Source organism: Canis lupus, chromosome X, assembly GCF_011100685.1.
Source record: "Canis lupus familiaris isolate Mischka breed German Shepherd chromosome X, alternate assembly UU_Cfam_GSD_1.0, whole genome shotgun sequence".
Lineage (NCBI taxonomy): Eukaryota > Metazoa > Chordata > Mammalia > Carnivora > Canidae > Canis > Canis lupus.
Genome location: NC_049260.1, coordinates 14,840,050 through 14,859,031, shown reverse-complemented (window position 1 = coordinate 14,859,031; position 18,982 = coordinate 14,840,050). Strand labels below are relative to the sequence as shown.

Below are 18,982 nucleotides of genomic sequence, written 5' to 3'. Positions count from 1 at the left end.
CACTGCTCTCCATATCCCCCCGGGCTTCACTTCCATCTTTATGCTATTGTTGCTACCCCTTTTTGTGAACACAGAAGAGTTGGGCATTGAGTAGACAACACTGATTTAACAAGAAAAACTGAGAGATTTCAATCTTGATTTTCTTTCTCTAGAAAAAAAATAAAGCAATATCTCTCCAAAGGCATTTGGTTTTCAGCCACCTCTCAGTTCATCACACAACAACAAAATTCCATATAAAAAATTCACTATGGAAAAAATAAAAATAAAAAAATAAAAATTCACTATGGGGACGTCTGGGTAGCTCAGCCGTTGAGCATCTGCCTTTGGCTCAGGGAATGATCTTGGAGTCCCAGGATCGAGTCCCACATTGGGCTCCCAGTGGGGAGTCTGCTTCTCCTTCTGCCTATGTCTCTGCCTCTCTTTCTGTGTTTCTCAGGAATAAATAAATAAAACCTTTTTTAAAAAATTCACTAGGAACTACAAAGCATCAAACTTGAGTATATTTCTGTTAGACTATCAGCTCCATGGGTATCTTCCTTTCTAAATACACCTTGAATCTCTGGCACTTACACAGTACCTTTCACATAGCAGATGTTTGATAAATGCTAAATGAATTAATAGAGCTTTCTAAGCCAGGGTCCTTTATTATTTTTTAAAAAGATTTTTATTTGAGACGGAGGATACACAAGTTCAGAGAGAGAGAACATGAGCAAGGGGAGGGGCAGAGGGAGAAGGAGAAACAGACTCCACACTGAGCAGGGAGCCCAATGTGGAGCTTGATCCCAGGACCCTGGGATCATGATCTGAGCCCAAGGCAGATGCTTAACTGCCTGAACCACCCAGGCACCCCAGCCAGGATCCTTTAAAAAATTAATTGCTGGGGCACCTGGGTGGCTCAGTGGGTTGAGCATCTGACTCTTGATTTCAGCTCAGGCCATGATCTTGGGGTTGTGAGGGCGAGCCTTCTATGGGGTCTATGCTAGGTGCAGAGTCTGCTTGAGAGATTTTTTCTCTCCCTCTCCCTCCCTCTTTGTCTCTCCCCCTGCTCATGCTCTTACTTGCTCACTCTTTCTCTCTCAAATTAATTAATTGAATCTTTTAAAATAATGAATTGCTACAAGTCATTATTGGTCCATGATTTGATGCTATCTGATTATACAAAAGCCTTTCATTAAACCAGAAAATGGGTAGTACTTACACATTCATTTTTAAACTTTTTTTTTAATTTTTTTATTTATTTATGATAGTTACAGAGAGAGAGAGAGAGGCAGAGACACAGGCAGAGGGAGAAGCAGGCTCCATGCACCGGGAGCCCGATGTGGGATTCGATCCCGGGTCTCCAGGATCGCGCCCTGGGCCAAAGGCAGGCGCCAAACCGCTGCGCCACCCAGGGATCCCCACATTCATTTTTAAAGAAGCTTTTAAAAATCATGATGGAGAAAAAATGAGAATTGTTCTAGAATTCTTTGGTTATTAGGAAAAAATTTGCTGTTAAAATTTTTACGTTATTAAATCATTATTAAGCAAGTTCTTCTTAAGCTGTTTTTCTCCTTCAGGTAACAGGCAAAACAAACAAAAAAAGAGCTCATCTTAATGCTCACCCAAACAGGAGCTAGGTAAGGCCAAACGCCACTTCTTACTCCCACACACTGCCCAAACTAGGCTGCCATTATCCACTTAAAGGCAGACAGGAAAACAAGTTTTTAAGCAGTGTATATACCTTTGAGGGCATCTCTATCTGGCTGTAAAGCTGATAAAAATTATCTGGGGATTTTCCATTATTGAGAAAAATCGAAGCTCCTTCCATTTCCAGGCCTCTGTCAGCATTAGAAAAGCACTGAGTATGCCAAAGAAGTCTCTGGAGAAATGATTCCTTAGGGCCTGCAAGGGGTCCTCTGGCTCAAGAGGTGGGGAGTCTCTGCAGCATTGACCAAGACCCAAGGATGCCAGAGACAGTGACATGTACTGCGGAAAAGGTGGAACTTGGCAAGAAAAACTTGAAACCTGCCTGGTGCGGCTGCCCCTACCAATATTTATAGATTGAGAATGGTTTTAAAGCACAAACATGAAACAGTGACTCATCATTGGCACACACTTATAATCTGAAAAAGAAAAGGCTTCTAAGGCTTCTGCTGGAAAGCTTTTACTGTATGTGGGGGAGGGGAAGGCCCAACTGTTTGAGGTCTGGCTCTTTTCATCCTAACCACTTTTCATTTCTCAAGGTGAAAATACAAGGAAAGAACAAATAATGCCCTTGGAGCCAACCTCACCTCAGCCATTAAGCACCCTCCAAGTGCTAGCCCAGTCTCCCAAAGTTGTCATTCATTCTTTATTGTCATACAAAGTACGTTTTTCTTGAACTCCCACAGCTTGGCTCAGCCACCTGGACCTGGACTCTGCCTCTGGCATTCTAGATGTGAACAGTGTGGTTTCCCATGCTACAGACTCAGCCTTTCTCAGAGATGCTGCCTCTTCAGAGAAATTCCTACTTTAGCTCTGGCCCTGAGGAACCCAAATCCAGAACCCAAAGTCATTCAACTGGCACCACACTCCCACCTTGCAAAGTGGGAGTGAAGTAAGCAGGTCAAATTCTTCTGTGGAGACATGAGCATGAAGGACAGTACCTTTTCAGGCTCACCCTGCTGCTGTCTCCTTGGTACTCACCCAAACATGGGTTCTACAGCCTGATGGCTGTGGCTGAAGTCTAATTACAGGGCAGAGAGTGAGGCTGATGGTGCTAGAGAGGCCCCTGCCACCACTATCTTTCCAGTAGAACACTGCAGCATTTCTTTGTTCATTTCCTTATGTCTGGGGTCTTAAATGAATAAGGACAAGTCTGTGAGACCAACCTGGTAACTCTTCCCTGGTCTCATCAGATGAAAGGAGAAGAAGGGGAAGGAAACTACACTTCCAAAGGTCATGTCAGGCTTATAAAGCAGTGGTTTCTGGCATCTATTCTTTTCTCGTTTTTGAAATTGGAGACCACCAGAAGGTGTCTGAAGGCATCTGTTGCTGTATCATCAAGAGGCAGCTTGGCCTGGTGCCAGGTTTTCCAAGCTATGTTTGTGGAAGAGTAGTTCTCTGTGCTTTATGATTCTAGCAATAGGGAAAAAAAGAAGAAGAAGAAGAAGAAGAAGAAGAAGAAAAAGAAGAAGAAGAAGAAGAAAGAAGAAGAAAGAAAGAAGAAGAAGAAAGAAAGAAGAAGGAAGAAAGAAGAAGGAAGAAGAAAGAAAGAAGAAAGAAGAAAGAGAAGAAGAAGAAGAAGAAAGAAGAGAGAAGAAAGAAGAAAGAAGAAAGCATAGCTCCCTCCCTCTCTCTCCTCCTCCTCCGATAGAAGCCCCCCCTCCTACCTCGCCTCCTACGACCATCATCCCCTCCCCTCCTCCTCCTCCTCCCTCCTCTTCCTGATCCTCTTCTTCTTCTCCTTCTTCCTCTTCTTCTTCTTCTTCTCTTCTTCTCTCTTCTCCTTCTCCTCCTTCTCCTTCCTCCTCCTTCTTTCTCCTTCTCCTTCTCCTCCCCCCTCCCCTCTCCTCCTCTCCTCTCCTCCTCTCCTCCTCCTCCTCCTCTCCTCCTCCTCCTCCTCCTCCTCCTCCCCCCTCCTCCGAAGAAGAAGACCCTGCAATCAAATAAGTTGAGGAGAAGTAGGATTAAACAGATTTCTTGACTGCAAGCTGCCTCAGAGCCTTTAACATGTTAATATTCGTCTCTAATAGGAATCTCTAAGAAAGAGCCAAGGTGTTCACTGTTTCCTAAACAGCCTAGCAAGGGGACCCTTTTGAGTTAAAGCATCTCAAGAGCATCTGTTGTTCCTAACTGCTTAATGATGGGTCAGTGGAGCCTGTGGTTTAGAAATCAAACAAACTGGGGTTATCTGGCTGGCTCAGTCAGTAGAGCATGTGGCTCTTGATCTTAGGGTGGTGAGTTCAAGCTCCACACTGGGTGTGGAGCCTATTTCAATAAAATTTTTTTAAATTAATTAGTTAATTAACATTAATTCCTCTGCACCTCAGTTTTCTCCTAATAAGGAATAATAATGCCTACCTTACAGGCTTGTACTGAGGACTACTGTGGAAAAAACCAGCTTGAACAAAAAACAATTCTTAGTGGATGAGTCAGGAGGGGCCATGCGCAGATGGGTGCCCACCACGGTAAAAGTGCTGAACCGAGACTGTGTTTGCTCAAATTTCTTCCTTCAGAATGCATGGTCTGGGATCTCCCAGAGACTAAAATCCTTGGGTGTCTACTCCTGAGATAACTGTAGATTCATAAGAAATGAACTGTCTTCCTGTGAGAGCACTAAGATCTGCAAGAATGCCAGGTCAGTGATAATAATAATAGCTAAAATCACTACTATTTATTAAGGGACTACTGTTTACCCAGCACAGTGGGTGCTTTATATTTCCACTACTCCAGTTAATCTTCACAGCAAGTCTTAAGGCTGTACCATCACTCTCATATTACAGATGAAGAACTGAGACTCAGAAATTAAGTATGTACTCTGTGGCACAGCTGACTAGCAGCAGCACCGAAGACCCATTCTGTTCAATGGTTAAAGAATAGAAATGTCCACTAAAACGTAGCTATACCTTGGTTTCAGATCCAATCTGATGAATCTATGTAAGCATTAAATCACTAAAGAGAATAATCAAACATTGCGAGAAATTCTGTTTTCCTTCCTTACAGAGAAATGGAAACCCAGTTGATCCTCTAAGATAGCAAGAGGCCAAGGGAGCTACAAGATTTCTGAACAGGAAGTTGCATAGTGGGCTTTGGCGAATGTCCCACTATGAAGGGTAGAAGGGTTTCTCAAAGTAACTCTTCCCTCATTTCTAGTTCTCACCCAAGTGACCACAGAGTTTTTCCAAATACCAAGTTCATCTGAAATAGGCAGCAACCCTTCAAATTGCAAAGTCATCTGTACACCTTTCGAAGATAATGACAACTGATTTGGAATCAGGATCTTTGAGAAAAATCACTCAGAGAAATTGCAAAGCAGTAAAATAAACTCTAAGGAGTGCACATTTCCTGTCCTGTGGCTACACAATAGACGTTTATAATGTAGACTTTTGCTTGCTCAAAATACCTAAGAACAAACAAACATATTACCTCTTTCTTCTGCTTGGCCAATGCAGAGATTTTTCCTCACCCCAGGTGTTGCAAGAGAAACAAAAACAAGAAAACAACCTTCTCTATGAGGGACATAGAGATCTGAAACAAAAGAGGTACAATTCCAGCTCTCTCTGGATTACCCCTCCACACACATACACACGCAAGCACGCATGCATGCACACACTCCACATTTCACACCTCTGCAGCTCTCTGCAGGGAGAACTCTTGCTTAAATAAATCAAGAAATAAATACACATGCGCCCACACAAAGAAATAACTCGAACAGGCCACAGCTGCTTTGCCTTTCAGCCTGAAAGGCGAGCCTAGAGTCACAGATCCGAGAGAGGCCACGTTGGCCTGTGCTCTGCAGCTGTCTGCCCCAACCCTGCCCTATTCCTGGCTCTGAGATAAAGGGACACACTCAAGTTACTGGGCTGGGATCACAGGACTGCTTTCAAGGGGACCTGGCTCCGTACAGGCAGGGCCAGGCCACTGTTGGCATAAATAACCTGCATCAATAAAAAACACACGCTGAATTTTAGTAAATAAGAGTGGAAAAGTGTTCAGTGGCTAACAACTTAGGTCAACCAAGGCTGATTTTTAGGCAACATTACAAGCCACCTGGGCATGACTAAGAGAAGTGAGACCACCACACATTCCTCCTTGGGACTTGAAAAGGCATGGGTCAGGGAGCAGCCTTGGGTGCTGTGCTGCAGACTCCTCTACGACAGTTGAATTTCTCTAGCTATTCAAATAGCTGTGTGATGGAGAACTTGTCTGTGGAAGGGAGATTCGCCTCCCTCCAGCAGCAGAAAGGAAACTGAAAGTCGACCTGGAATTTTGCTGAGTTAGAGGAGGAAGAGGAGGGAACACATTCGAGAGATCAGGCGCCGATACCAGTACGGGTGCCACCAGCCATAGTTCCGGCATCCTTCCAGGCCATCCGGGGTGATCGTGCTCCCACAGTATCATGCTGCAGCTGCACCCACAGCAATTCTCCTCCCCTCTTCTGCCTGGCTGGTTACACAGCATCTGTTTCTGAGCTTCCTGGCCTTCGGTGTCAGCGTCACAAGCTAGGATTTAAAGGACTCCAGCCAAAATCATTTCATAACCCCACCCAAGCTCCTCTTTAGCCAATTCCTTTCTGCACTTGAGAGCCATAGGAGATCCCGTGAAGTGGTTACCTAGCTTGCTATTTAATCTAATGGAGTCACTTTAAAAATAACTGGAAAGGCAGCGCTGGGCTTCTGTACTTCTATTAGCATATTAAATGTTATCAGAGGGCCTCATTATGAGGCAATACAACCGAATAGGTTTCCATGGCAGGGACTCCAAGACTAGGACCCTACAAGGCTGCCATATACTTTGTAAATGATAGTGTAATTACCCAGGATCTCAAACAAATAGTGGACAATGTTGCTCTTTGGCTGTGTTTCTGGCCAAATGCCTATTCAATTCACAGTGGTTAAATGATAGCTATGTCTACATATGGTTGTTCCAATGCCACCTCTGTGTGAAGCTTTTCCTAAATCACCAAAGGGGAGTTAGGCACTCTGTCTTCTGGCTCTCGAAGCCATGTGTGGGTCCAATTATATAGAGCGTCCCAAGGTGCACTGTAATTTGTCCTTTTACACTTGAAATCCTGAAAGGAAGGGATCCATTTCATTCCTCTGGCACTCCTGGCACCAAATGAATAAAAGGTATTCACCAAATATTTCTTTAATCACCGAAAGAAAGGAAAGAAGGGAAAGAACTTGTGATTTAGGCAGTTATTTTAACGGCTGGCCTCTGGACCACGCATTGCATTGGCCATACCCTTTATGTGATCTATCTAAAACTTAGAATTTGCTTAAAATGAAGAATTTCACCATATTTTTTTCCATAGTATGAAGAATGCTGAAATGTGACTTTGAGCACCACAAAGAGTCTTACAGCTGGCCTCCAACTGTCAAATGAACCAGCACTGACGTATGTGAATAAATCATAATAATGATAATAACATTTATTGAGCATGTACTAGGTTCTAGGCACTTGTTAGTTTTATGTGTGTTAATTTTATTTAATCCGCACACCCTCCTATGTTGCATATACTATTATTATCATCCCTATTTACACTTTAGGACCTGGAGTCCAAAGTCAAAGAGCAAATGAGTGGCAGAGCTGGGATTTGAACCTAGGCACTTTAATTCTCCAAACCCTACTTATGATTTTTACGCTGTACTGCCTTGGTCAGCACCTTAAGTGTTTGCAAAATGAAGGTCCCAGCCTCCTCTCAGATGCTCTCTGACTTTCCTCCAGCTGACCAGGGATGTGTTCTCCCAGCCTGAAAACACAAAAAATAATTGGCAAAGTAATGTTAACAGTTTTAAACTCCCTTGTTAACAGACTTGTACCCCTAACAGTCAAGGTCAGTTTCTCTCTCAGTGGGCACATCACTGTATGAAAACAGCCAGCAGGAAAGGTTGGAAAAGGCCATGGCAATACCAAATCATCCTGCACCAAGATGGCTTATGCTCTTCAATTCGACACAATTCAACACAACACCCTGAGCACCCCTACATGGCAGGCACTGTGCCAAAGGACAGGACATAAAGGGGGAACAAAATGGACATGATGAGGTGGGGTGAACACATATGTAAATAAGAAATTAAAATAAAATCACAAATTAAAATCCTTCTCTCCTATTGGAATATAAGCTCCCGGTACCTAAACCAGTGCCAGGCACATAATAGATATAGATTACATGAATAAATAAAAGTGATATGGTATGATAAGATTTCTAATAGGACAGGTACAGGGTGCAGAGAAAGAGCTCCAGCCCAGAAAAGGATGAAGGAAGGCTTTCCAAATGAGCTGCTGCTGGGGTGCCCGGTTGGCTCAGTCGGTAGAACGGGTAACTCTTGATCTCAGGATTGTGAATGCAAGCCCCCTTTGGGCATAAGGTTGAGTTAAAGAAAAAGAAAAAAAAAGAAGCGATGCCCTGCCTGAGACCTGATGGTTGAACAGTCGGAAGCTAGAAGTTAACTCAGAAGAGAAGAGGTGAGGGAGAAAAGAGTGTTCTTGCAGATAATGTGTATTTCACCGTGCTTAACAAGGATGTGAAATGAGAGAGGTAAGCCAAAAATCAGAATGAACTGAGTTCCTAATTATAATACTGCAATTAGACGTACAAGTGGGTAGTGGAAAGTGCCCATCTTCTTGGACTGAACAAAGGCAGCCTCTCCACCCCTACAGGCCGGACTTACTCTTTCTCGACTGTCTTGGCTGTCCCTCCTTCCTTTCTCACTTGCCCATTTCCCTACTGGGTTTGCCTTCGCCTTCCTTGCTCTCAAATGCTTGTCTCAGGGTCTGCCTCTGAGGGAACCCAGACCAGGACACTTGGTTAGTCTCTGGTGGGAGCAAGCTACGGAAAGAGAGGGATGGAGAGGCTGGTTACCTCACAAGGGAGAGACTGAGCATTGCAGCCAGACCCCTCCTGCCCCACAAGCATTCTAGAGTTGGCCACAGTTCCATCTTCCACCAAGGAAAAGTAATTCTAATGGGCAGCTCCTATTATTGGTCATGATGCACACCGGGGAACATGCTAGACTCTAGAGCGAGCCACTGGATTTGGGACTAGACCGAGAACAGAAGCAACATGTGCAGACCTATTTGGTGGTACTTAAGGTGTCTGCCCACTCGGGGCCTTTGATACCTCAATGCCCAGCAGCACCCCCTTTGGACAGTAGAAAGCAAAATATTAGAACTCGTATTTTTATCTATTTTTAAATTCTTTTTGAATTTCCTATTTTCATGTATGTTTGGTAATGTACACAATATATGAGTACTGTAGTATTGGTTACAAATAAATTAATATACCCGTATTAGGGGACCGTTCTCAAAAAGCTTGGGCTGTGACAGGTTCACAATCAAAACCATTCCCAGAATTTTGATTTAAAGAGCCTAGTTCCCTTTAAAGAGAAGAAAAGAATACCAAGTAATTTTATGTTTCAATAAAGAGAAAGAATCAAGCTTATTTCCAGGGATGAATTCTGGGTATTGAAAAGGCACAATGAGTAAGAGAAAAGAGATGCCAGCTTTGGCAAGTCATTTGAGAATGATTAAAAGAAATTAAAGGTGGGTTACAAATCACTAGCAAGGCAAAGACATTCATAAAGGCCAGTGCTGGCCGGATGTATCTGTTGGGGTCACCTGGTCAGCAGCCACGATGACAGGCTAAAACAGCTGTCATTACACGTTGAAGTTTACAAGGGCAGCTTTGAAAAGGCTACAAAAGTTGACCTTTCCGTGGTTGTAATTTAATAAACAGAAGATTGGTAGGTACAGGAATTTAAAGTTTGACTACTGCTTCATCTAGCCCTAGCTTGGTCCTAGATGGCTTAAGTCAAAAACAAAAACCACACAAGCTCCTTAAATTAACCCCGAATTTTCAGAAATAAAATCAGAAAGCTGCATAGAGAGTCATGGTCTGGGTAGAATAAAGGCACTCTACCCACACCACCCATCTCTCCTGCAGAATGAAGCTATAAAACACCCAGAACAGAATCCATGGAGCATCTTACCTGAGCACTGTGGCAGGCAGACCCAAGATGGCTCCCACAAATCCCTGCCTCCTGGTATCCGTGCTCTTATGTAATCCCCTCTCCTGCAGTGTAAGGCTGGACCTAGTTACTGGCTGATTTCTAATCAGTAAAACATGGCAAAGATGTTAGGCTATTGCCTCCATGTCTAGGTTATAGAAGACTGCCTTTCTGTCTTGCTAGCAGGCTCCGTCACAACTTGAGTGCTTTTGAGGAAGTAAGCCGCCATGCTGGAGAGGCTGACATGGCAGAGGACTGAAGGAAGTCTCTGACCAAAAGCCAGCAAGGAACAAAGGCCCTCGGTCAAACAGACCTCAAGGAACTGGGTCCTGCCAACAATCACTTGAGATTGGAAGTGGATCCTTCTCCAGTTAAGCCTTCCGATGACTGTAGCCTAGCCAACACCTTGACTGCAGCAGCTCGTGAGGACCCGGGTACACTATGTCTGGATTCCTAACCCACAGAAGCTGTGAGATCATAAATGTGCATTTTAAGCTTCTAAGGTTTTTGGAAATCTGTTACATAGCAATGAATAAGTAATACAAGGACTCTGAAAAGTAAGTAGCAGAAGGAAGACTGAGGAAGATGAGAGTTTGAAGTACCACAAAACTGGGGGTGAGGTGGCCATTTTCTTCCCTCCAGTTTCTGCAACCTGGATTTGAGGAAGCAAAAATTCAAATTAAAGCCACAAGGGACGCCTGGGTGGCTCAGCGGTTGGGCATCTGCCTTCAGCTCAGGGTGTAGTCTGGGAATCTGGGATTGAGTCCCACATCGGGCTCCTTGCAGGGAGCCTGTTTCTCCCTCTGCCTGTGTCTGTGTCTCTCTCTGTGTGTCTTTCATGAAACAATAAATAAAATCTTAAAAAAAAATAAAGCTACAAGATAACACAGGACACCTATTAGAATAGTTAACAACAATCCAGTCACACCCAGTGCTGGTTAGGATGTGGAGCAACTAGAACTCTCATACTCTGCTGGTGAGAATGAAAAATGGTACATTTACCCTGAAAAATAGTTTGGTAGTTTCTTGTAAAGTCGAACATACACTTTCCATAGGACACCATCATCCTACACCTGGGTATTTACCTAGAGAAGTGAAAGTTTATATTCACACAAAAACCTCTACACAGGTTCATATGGTCAAATACAGAAAACAGCCCAAATGTCTTTCAGTGGGTGAGTGGATGCACGACTGTGGGACTTCTGTACAGTGGAATACTACTTAACAAAAAAAGGAACAAATTATTGATACACACAACCTGAATGAATCTCAAAGGCATTAGGCTGAGTAAAAGAACACGGCTTATAAGGTCACATACATTTCTATGACATTCTTGGAAGACCCATGGTGATAGAGAACTGATCAGTGGTTGTCAGGGTTTATGGGTGGGGGAGGGTGTGACTACAAGGGAGTAGCAAGAACAAGTTTGGGGGGCAATGTTCTGTATCTTAATTAGGTGACACTAATCTATCCATGTGTCCAGATTCACAAAACTGTATGAGTTGATTTTACTCTACACAAATTTTAAAATAAAAAGTTTCAGAGCTGGCTCTGGTCTAGTGTCTTAGGGTCTGCAAGATAGTAAAGTCCCCAGGGGCTGACTTTGCCAAGGGCTTCCCGAAACCACAGCCAGAAGCAGCGCCTTCTACTGCAAACTTCGAGCTCTAAGAAAAACACTTGCCCTTCCGTCTGACTTCATCTTAAGCTCTCTATACATGGGCAAAACTAAAAAAAAAAAAAACAGAGATCCCAGGCAAAAAACACACTCCAACCATTCTTTATTCAACAGATACTTACTGAGCATGTTCTAGCTACAAGGCAGAAACAAAACTGAATACATTCTGATCCATTTCCCTTCCAGGTTCACAGTTTAACAAGGGACACAGGTCTGTGCACGAGTAATTTCAAGACAGGAGGTGTAGATACAGAGATATGTCCACGTACTGTTAGATTCTAGAAGGATATTAGTTCTGCCAGGGGAAGTGAGGAAATATTTCATAGAACATGAAAGGTGGGAAAAGGCATTCCAGGGAGCAGGGGCGCATGTTATATGTGAGTAATGTTTCCTGAGACTGGGGGATAGAGAGAGGGTGTATAGAGCAGAGGATGGGGAGGTAGGTTGGTGCCAGCTGTGATCATTCTTGTAAATCACAACAAAGAATTCAGACTTTAACTCATCAGTCAGGGATTACAATTTCAAATGCTTGCGTGGGCTGGAGCAGGTAATATAAATGAATAAAAGCAGCATAGGTGGATTCTAGAGAGTTTTTGTCTAAGTGAGGCAGCTGCTACTTACTGGCAGCTCCCACTTAGGCTGCCATCCAGAAATCCTGGCCCAGGGTTGCCCGATGTAATTTTTCAAGAGAAGCTGAACATATTTTTATGTAAAATCTCCCTACTTTTAAATGTCAGTATATTTCTGCAAATTTAGGATGCCACCAATTATAAGGTATTTCATTATTTTATGTACCAATAAGAAAGAAAAAAGCCACCCATCAAACCATGACCCTCCGTGAATTTTAAGACACATTCCCATCTCAGAGGTGCTAAAATGTGAAAAACATGGACATCTTAGAATCAATAAAAGGCAATCATTCTCATCTTCTCAAAACAAAACAAAACAAAACAAAACAAAACAAAACAAAACAAAAAAACACAACACTGTACAGGCCCCACGGATGTGGTGTGAAGCTGCCAGACGGCCAACCCAGTTTTTAAGTGAAGGGAAGCCTGAGGGTAATCTGATTAGATTCAAGTTTGAGAAAGATCACTCTGTGGGTCAGATGATGAGGATCTGGAAGCCACAGGAAGCCCAGTGAGGAAGCCCTGGCAACAATCCAGGAGATGCTAAGGGCTGGATTAAAGCTGTGCTGGGGGGTGGGGGGTGGGGGAGGCACCTGGGTGGCTCAGCCGTTGAGCGGCTATCCCAGGGTCCTGGGATGGAGTCCTGCATCAGGCTCCCCATGGGGAGCCTGCTTCTCCTTATGCCTATGTCTCTCATTAATAAATAAATCTTTAAAAAAATAATAAAAAATAAAGCAGCGCTGCTGGGGAGAGAAGGGGCCCAAATGTGAAAGCCTATCCTATAATAAATCCCACAAGTCTCCGACTGGGTATAGAAAGTGAGGGAGGTTTCCGGTTTGGATTAATCACTTCTTCAGTATTTACTGGGTGCCTACCCCATGCTAGGCATTACACTGAGTGCTGGGTGTACCGTGGTGGACAAGACAGACGCGATCCCTGCCCTCTCGTCATCTACAGTCTGGTGAGCAATGTCATTAACTGTGATAGAGTATTAAAGGGGCATAGGGGTAGGACATGAAGGGGAGGTGGAGAAAAAGAATGAATTCACATGTCCCATTAGCAGCAGAAACCTGAGTTTAGAGCCCAGGAAATAAATCAGGTCTACAGATTCTCATCAGGTTACAGATAACAACTGAAGCGGTTCAGGAGGATGAAACAGCCAGGGAGAGCTTATAGAGGTAGGCAAGAGGGGCACAAGCAGCAGCCTGGGGAATTGAGACATTTAAAGGAAAGGAGGAGGAGGAGGAAGGAACAAAGGAGACTAAAAAAGCAACAATCTGGAAAGGAAGAGGCCCAGGAGAGGGGGGTATCTATAAGCCAAGGGAGACAGGTATTATCATATAATCCAATATACTTGCATCTATAATTATTTCGTAGAAGTAATTTACCTTGGCAATGTACAATTCAGATTTTTCAGAGTTACGAGTGTTTTGCATGAATGCCAAATAGGCTTATCAGAACTGCTTCTTATTTAGAGAGTTGCGATATTTTTAAATATTGCCACAATCTGTTCCTTTAGCTTGTATGTGCTTGCGTTTTACATGTATCTCGGTTTGACATCTAGCATGAGTCAATGGCAGAGTAATGGTAATTTCTTACTTCTTCTTATTTTCCTTCTGCAGGAGCTATAATCTGCCATTCCAAGATAAAAATAAAACAAGAATATACATTTATGCAACTCCCTCTTGTATCAAGGCACTGGGAATTAAGCAAAACTGATCTAAGCCCACAGTGGAGTCCCCTTGCAAGAGCATCATGAGGTTCTTGGCCCAGGGCAATGTCATAGGTGAGCCTGTAATGTGGTAAGACACTTTGGTCCTCTAGAGTTGCTCAGAAAGGTCCTTTATTTTATAGGAGAGGACACAAAGCTCCGAGAGGTTAGGGGGCCTCCCCAACATTTACAATCATATGATTGGTGGCCAATACTCCTTCTACATCAAGGTGCCCAATTCCACGCTATAAAGATTGCCCAAATATAAATTATATTAAAGTATATATATATATATATATACACACACACACACACACACACACACACACATATATAAAGCATATAAAATACCATATTCCATAGGAGGGAGAGAAGGGACCTCATCCTCATACCAAATTCCATACACAAAACCTAAAGTCTACCAGAGTTGGCTAAACAAACAGAGGAAGAAGGCTAACTTTCGATCCTATGGTTCTATGCCTACCCCGATTTCATTGAACTCATCTGCTCCATTAAGCATTCTTACCCTTCTCTCTAAGTTTTATCAGGTCTACACTGGTTCAAGGAAAATAGACTCCTAGATCTTCACTTTGTTGGTTGCTGAATCTTTCAGCCTGACTTGCAGGCTCAGGACACAATCCATTGTCACGCTTATAGGTCTAACTTAGAGAGAATTTCTCAGCCTCATCTGGAATTTTCCAGAGGTAGATTCTAGAATTATTCTTTAATAGGTTGCCTTGGCAACCCCACAATGTCAGATGCAGATATGATAGTACCTGCCAACAGAATGTGAACAGCACAACCTGGATGAGAGAACCACTTCCTGTTTATTAGAAAGACAGGTTGCAGGTTCTTCAAGTTTTCTTTCAGCCACCATTTGCCTCCCTGTCAGCCATTTTTGCATCATGAACACAGAAAACAAAGAGGAGTTGCTTTCTTGGAGGAACATTGAATCTATTAGCTAAAACAAGGCCTGGGAAAGATCCATGGCTTTCTTTTCAAAACCATGGTTTTGAGAATTTTTAGAGAATTTTCTTTAAGAGCACTTATTCTTGTCTTGGTTTCATTCATATATTCATTCAACAAATATTTGTTGAGCATTTATGGTGTGCCAGGCACTGTTCTAGACCTTGGGGAAATACCAGTTAACAAAACTGATAAGGTCCCTTCCCTCCTGAAGTTTATAGCCTCATGGGGGAAGTAAATGTTAATTAAATAATCATAAAAATAAATATGAAATTACAAAGGAGAAGTACATGTAGTATGAGAGTGAGTCAGGAGGTCAAGCAAATAAATGTTTATCAGAGAAAGTAAGCTTTGAACTGACACCTAAAAGCCAAATACTGATTAATTCGATAAAGGTGTTGATGGAGGGAGGAGTCAAGCATACACTTGAGTTAAGACTAGCGACCTGGAGTAAATACTGAAATCTCTGATTTAGGAACTTTCAAGGGGAGAATCTAGAGTTTAATGTAGGTTTTAAGCTTACTAAAGCTGAAGTTGGTATTTTTACCAATATTCCAAAGAGTACAAGATCTGTGAGTCTCATTTACATAAAACTCTCTAAAACAGGGCTTCTTAAACTTTAATGTACTTATAAATCAACTCGGGATCTTGTTAAAACACAGATTCCTGGGCCCAGTCCTTAGAGGTCCTGATTCAGTAGGTCTGGAGTGGGGCTCATGAATCTGTGTTTCTAATAAGCTCCCAAGTGATAGATTGTGAAACATGCTTTGAATGGCACTGTTCTGTAACACAGTACAATTTTTATTTGTTTAAATCTCTATTTTCTTTTTGTCAACCCACTCTCTCATAACTTTTAGAGTCAAACTACGTTCTACAACGTTCTTATGATTTTTATGGCCAATTGAGTAGTATCACCAGAACAAAAAAGTGTTGTGATATATAAATAAAATAATGCCATAAGGTAAAGATTTCAAATATTTACAAAGAATGAGAGAAATAAAAATTATAAGCAAACTGAGGTATCAGTAATGTGAAATTTCACTGATTACCCTGCCTCTCCCTCTCTCTCTCTTTTTCTCTGTCTCTCATGAATAAATAAATAAATAATCTTTAAAAAAAAAAAGTCTGGGTGACTGACATTTTGGCTCGACAGAGTGCAAAGATCTGGTCTCCATAGTTGTTACTCTCACTTAGTGAAAAGTCTGATTTACAGAGTAGTTTTAAGGAAACGTCATATAAATTAACCTGATGTAACTAAGGGTAGGAAATTTCTATATATTTAATGACTTTTTTTTTAACAGGTTCACTTTCATTTTTGAATGAAGCTCTGGATTTTATATCACATGAGATAAAATGACCTTTTCAGGAGCCAAAGGCAAGCCACCCCAAAATGTGCCACTTTGGCACACAGATTATTTCCAGCTAAAAACAATCAAGGCCCAAAAAGACACATTGAAGAAACTTCAACCTTCCCCCTAATTGCATAAAACAATTCAGACAGAGGACCTGCTCCAGGAGGAGAGCTCTCACCATAAATCACTACATTATAATATAAACTAGGAGTGGTAGACAGGGAACAGAAGGGTAGGGAAATGGAGCTGGAACCCTCCATCATAAATATCTGCATGAAATTTTACCTTAGAAATTTTCAAGTCACATTCATTTGAGATTCGTTTTGCTAACTTGGTTTGGACTCAATCCTCTGTCACTTGCGACCACAAGATTCCTTCTGACACTGTCAGATGGGGAAGAAAAGAGAATAATTTAACATAAGGATTACAGACTTAAAAGAAACTTTCCAAACTCTTGCCTAGTGCATCTATTTAATCAAACTGATGGTCAAGCACAATATAAATTACCTTTCCGGAAGAAAAAACAGCAATAAAATCTACAATGTGCAATTGTGTAAATTCATTCATGTTTTTTTCCTAAAAGAAAAAACCTGGGCAGCTGAAAGTGTTTTGTTTTTGTTTTTTGTAAACATGTCCAGGACAACTCCTTTAAGAATAGATGTGTATTTGGGTTTTAGAACGAACGTTAGACCCAGAGGCTGACACTGGAAACCTATGACTAATACTGAAATAATATTCACAGACAGTTGTCATGGCAGCCTGCTTGTTCTGCACAAAATAGAACCCACTGCATTTTAACAGGATTTATCAGAAGAAAGCTGCTAGCCTACAGACAGCCTCTAACTGAGTTAAACAACCTAATTGGTTTTATTATTACATTAGCCCTCAGACTATACTCTAATTATATCCTCCCCCAATCACAAATATTTAAAATCACTAATAAAAGTCCATAATATAATTTTGGTTTAACACCTGCATCACTCTTGAAATCTTCCCATCAGACTATGGAGGAACAACTCAGAGGCAAGAACCGTTGTGTGCACTGTTGAATCTCCTTGTAAATCTAAAGAAGACAGTAAGCGTTGAACAAGTAGAGCGAGTAGCTAATTTTCATTTCCATCAACAATTAGCATTGGCTTGATGCTGCTATCAGATATTTCCTTTTGAGTGGGGTTCTGTAGGAGTGGGGAGTGGCCAAATTGTTCTGTGCTCAGTTCCAAAGTCCCAGGGGAGTAACTTTAGAAACTAGTGGCATCTCAAGACATATAAACAAGGGAGGTGGAGACATAGTATTTTGAGCTAATCTGTTCCTCTCCTGGGTGGCCATCTTTTATCAAATTTAAGCTCGTTGGCTGTGATTGTGGGTGATTTTGGAGGTTAGAAATAGCTAGCATTGAGAGGAATACCACACGGAGCCATCTTTACTGTTAGACAGGCTTTTTGCATATCACCCTGCCCCCCCTCGCCCCTCTTCCTTCTCCTCTTTCGCGTCTCTACTTTCAGAGACAGGAGACAGGGTCTATTAAAATTCAATAATGTCCTGAGTTAGGAAAACAACATCAAACCATTATCATCCATTAACAGCTTGGAACAAATCAGTCCTTCGGGTAAATTAATGTTCTTTAAACTCCTTGAGATGGGGCCATATCATACACTTAAAAGAAAAAAAAACTTCCCACACTACCCAATACCGTGCTCCCAGACATATTGCAAGCATGTGGTAATAAACAACTTCTACAAGGGACTGCAACACAGAGCAGTCCCTCAGTAGCTGGTGGACAGAGCAGAGACATTGTCAAAATGACACAGTAGACATCTAAGGGTAAGAAACGTGGAAATGTTGAATCGGTAGATATATATTTTCCCTTATGTAACTGAAACTACTACTAAACAACGGCATTAAAAATTAGACGTTTTATTATTCACATGTAACAAAGAAACTGGAAGTATGAAACCTGGGACTGGGTCCCAGGCATCTTCTTTTTTTCAGCCAAGTCACATAGCTTTCTTCTTCAAAATTGTCAACTCGTGCTCACAAAGTGGCTGCTCTACCTCCAACATCCACATTTGCATTCCGGGCAGAAAGTAAACAACTAAGGGCAAATGAGGCATACCACCTGAGTCTACTGTCTTCCAAAGAAATGGTTTTGGAAGACCCCCTGCTTCCATACATCTCATGGCCAGAACTGTGCTTTGTAGTCTCTTCTAGCTGCAAGGGAGCCTGGGAAATCAAGCTGTTTTAACTGGATACATTGCCAACTCAAACAAGATCAGGCAGTGCAGTGTAGAGGTTAAATACAGCCCATGGAGCCAGATGGCCTGGGTATAAAGCCCTGCTCCTTTATTTACTAGCTATATGACTTAGACAAAGTACTTAATTATTCTATGCCTCCATTTTCTCACCTATAAACCAGTCAGAATAACCTTTTCTCACAGGGTTCTTGTGTGGATTAAATGAGTTAATCTGAGCAAAGAGTTTAGAACAGCCTCTAACACATAGCAAGTACTATACAAGTGTCTATTCTTATCTTTATTATTGAGGAAAAGAAAAAGAATGAATTTAGTTTAAGCACCTAGCAGTACGTGCCACAGATGTGTTTGCTCACTCTCTCTAACTCTACATGTCCTGGCTACTGTGCTATATGTGAGCAAGTACCCTGCTGTGTTCGAGAAGACACACTGAAACCAAAACCCTGCCCTCCCAGAAGTGGCTGTCTCTCTCCCCATTTACTGGGAACCGAGGGCAACCCAAACTTCCAAGTACCCAAGACAGGACACCACAGCCGGCCACTGCGCTGATGCCCATCCATTTTAGATGAATCATCAGGACTCCTTCTATTGCAGTCAGTAAACCCAACTCTAGCTAGCCTAAGCAAAACCAGGCATGCATTCTTCAAATAACTGAAGAGTCAACAGGTATACGTAAGGCATGGCTTGGGGGAGGCCTGACAGGACAGCAC

At 42.3% G+C, this 18,982-nt stretch overlaps 1 protein-coding gene across 3 annotated transcripts in view; it reads right to left on the bottom strand.

Moving 5' to 3' along the window:
* Window positions 1-18,982, bottom strand: part of PPEF1 (protein phosphatase with EF-hand domain 1) — a 123,143-nt gene that overhangs the window by 100,995 nt on the left and 3,166 nt on the right. Inside the window, exons 1-2 of one of the 3 annotated variants that reach the window (XM_038586979.1) lie at window positions 14,231-14,398; window positions 13,382-13,625 (exon numbers count right to left, since the gene is read on the bottom strand). The gene's annotated coding sequence lies outside the window, so the exon portion shown is untranslated. Of the gene's footprint in view, window positions 1-13,381; window positions 13,626-14,230; window positions 14,399-16,307; window positions 16,406-18,982 lie in introns of those variants that run through there. The other 2 variants (XM_038586981.1, XM_038586980.1) reach the window with 2 other exon arrangements.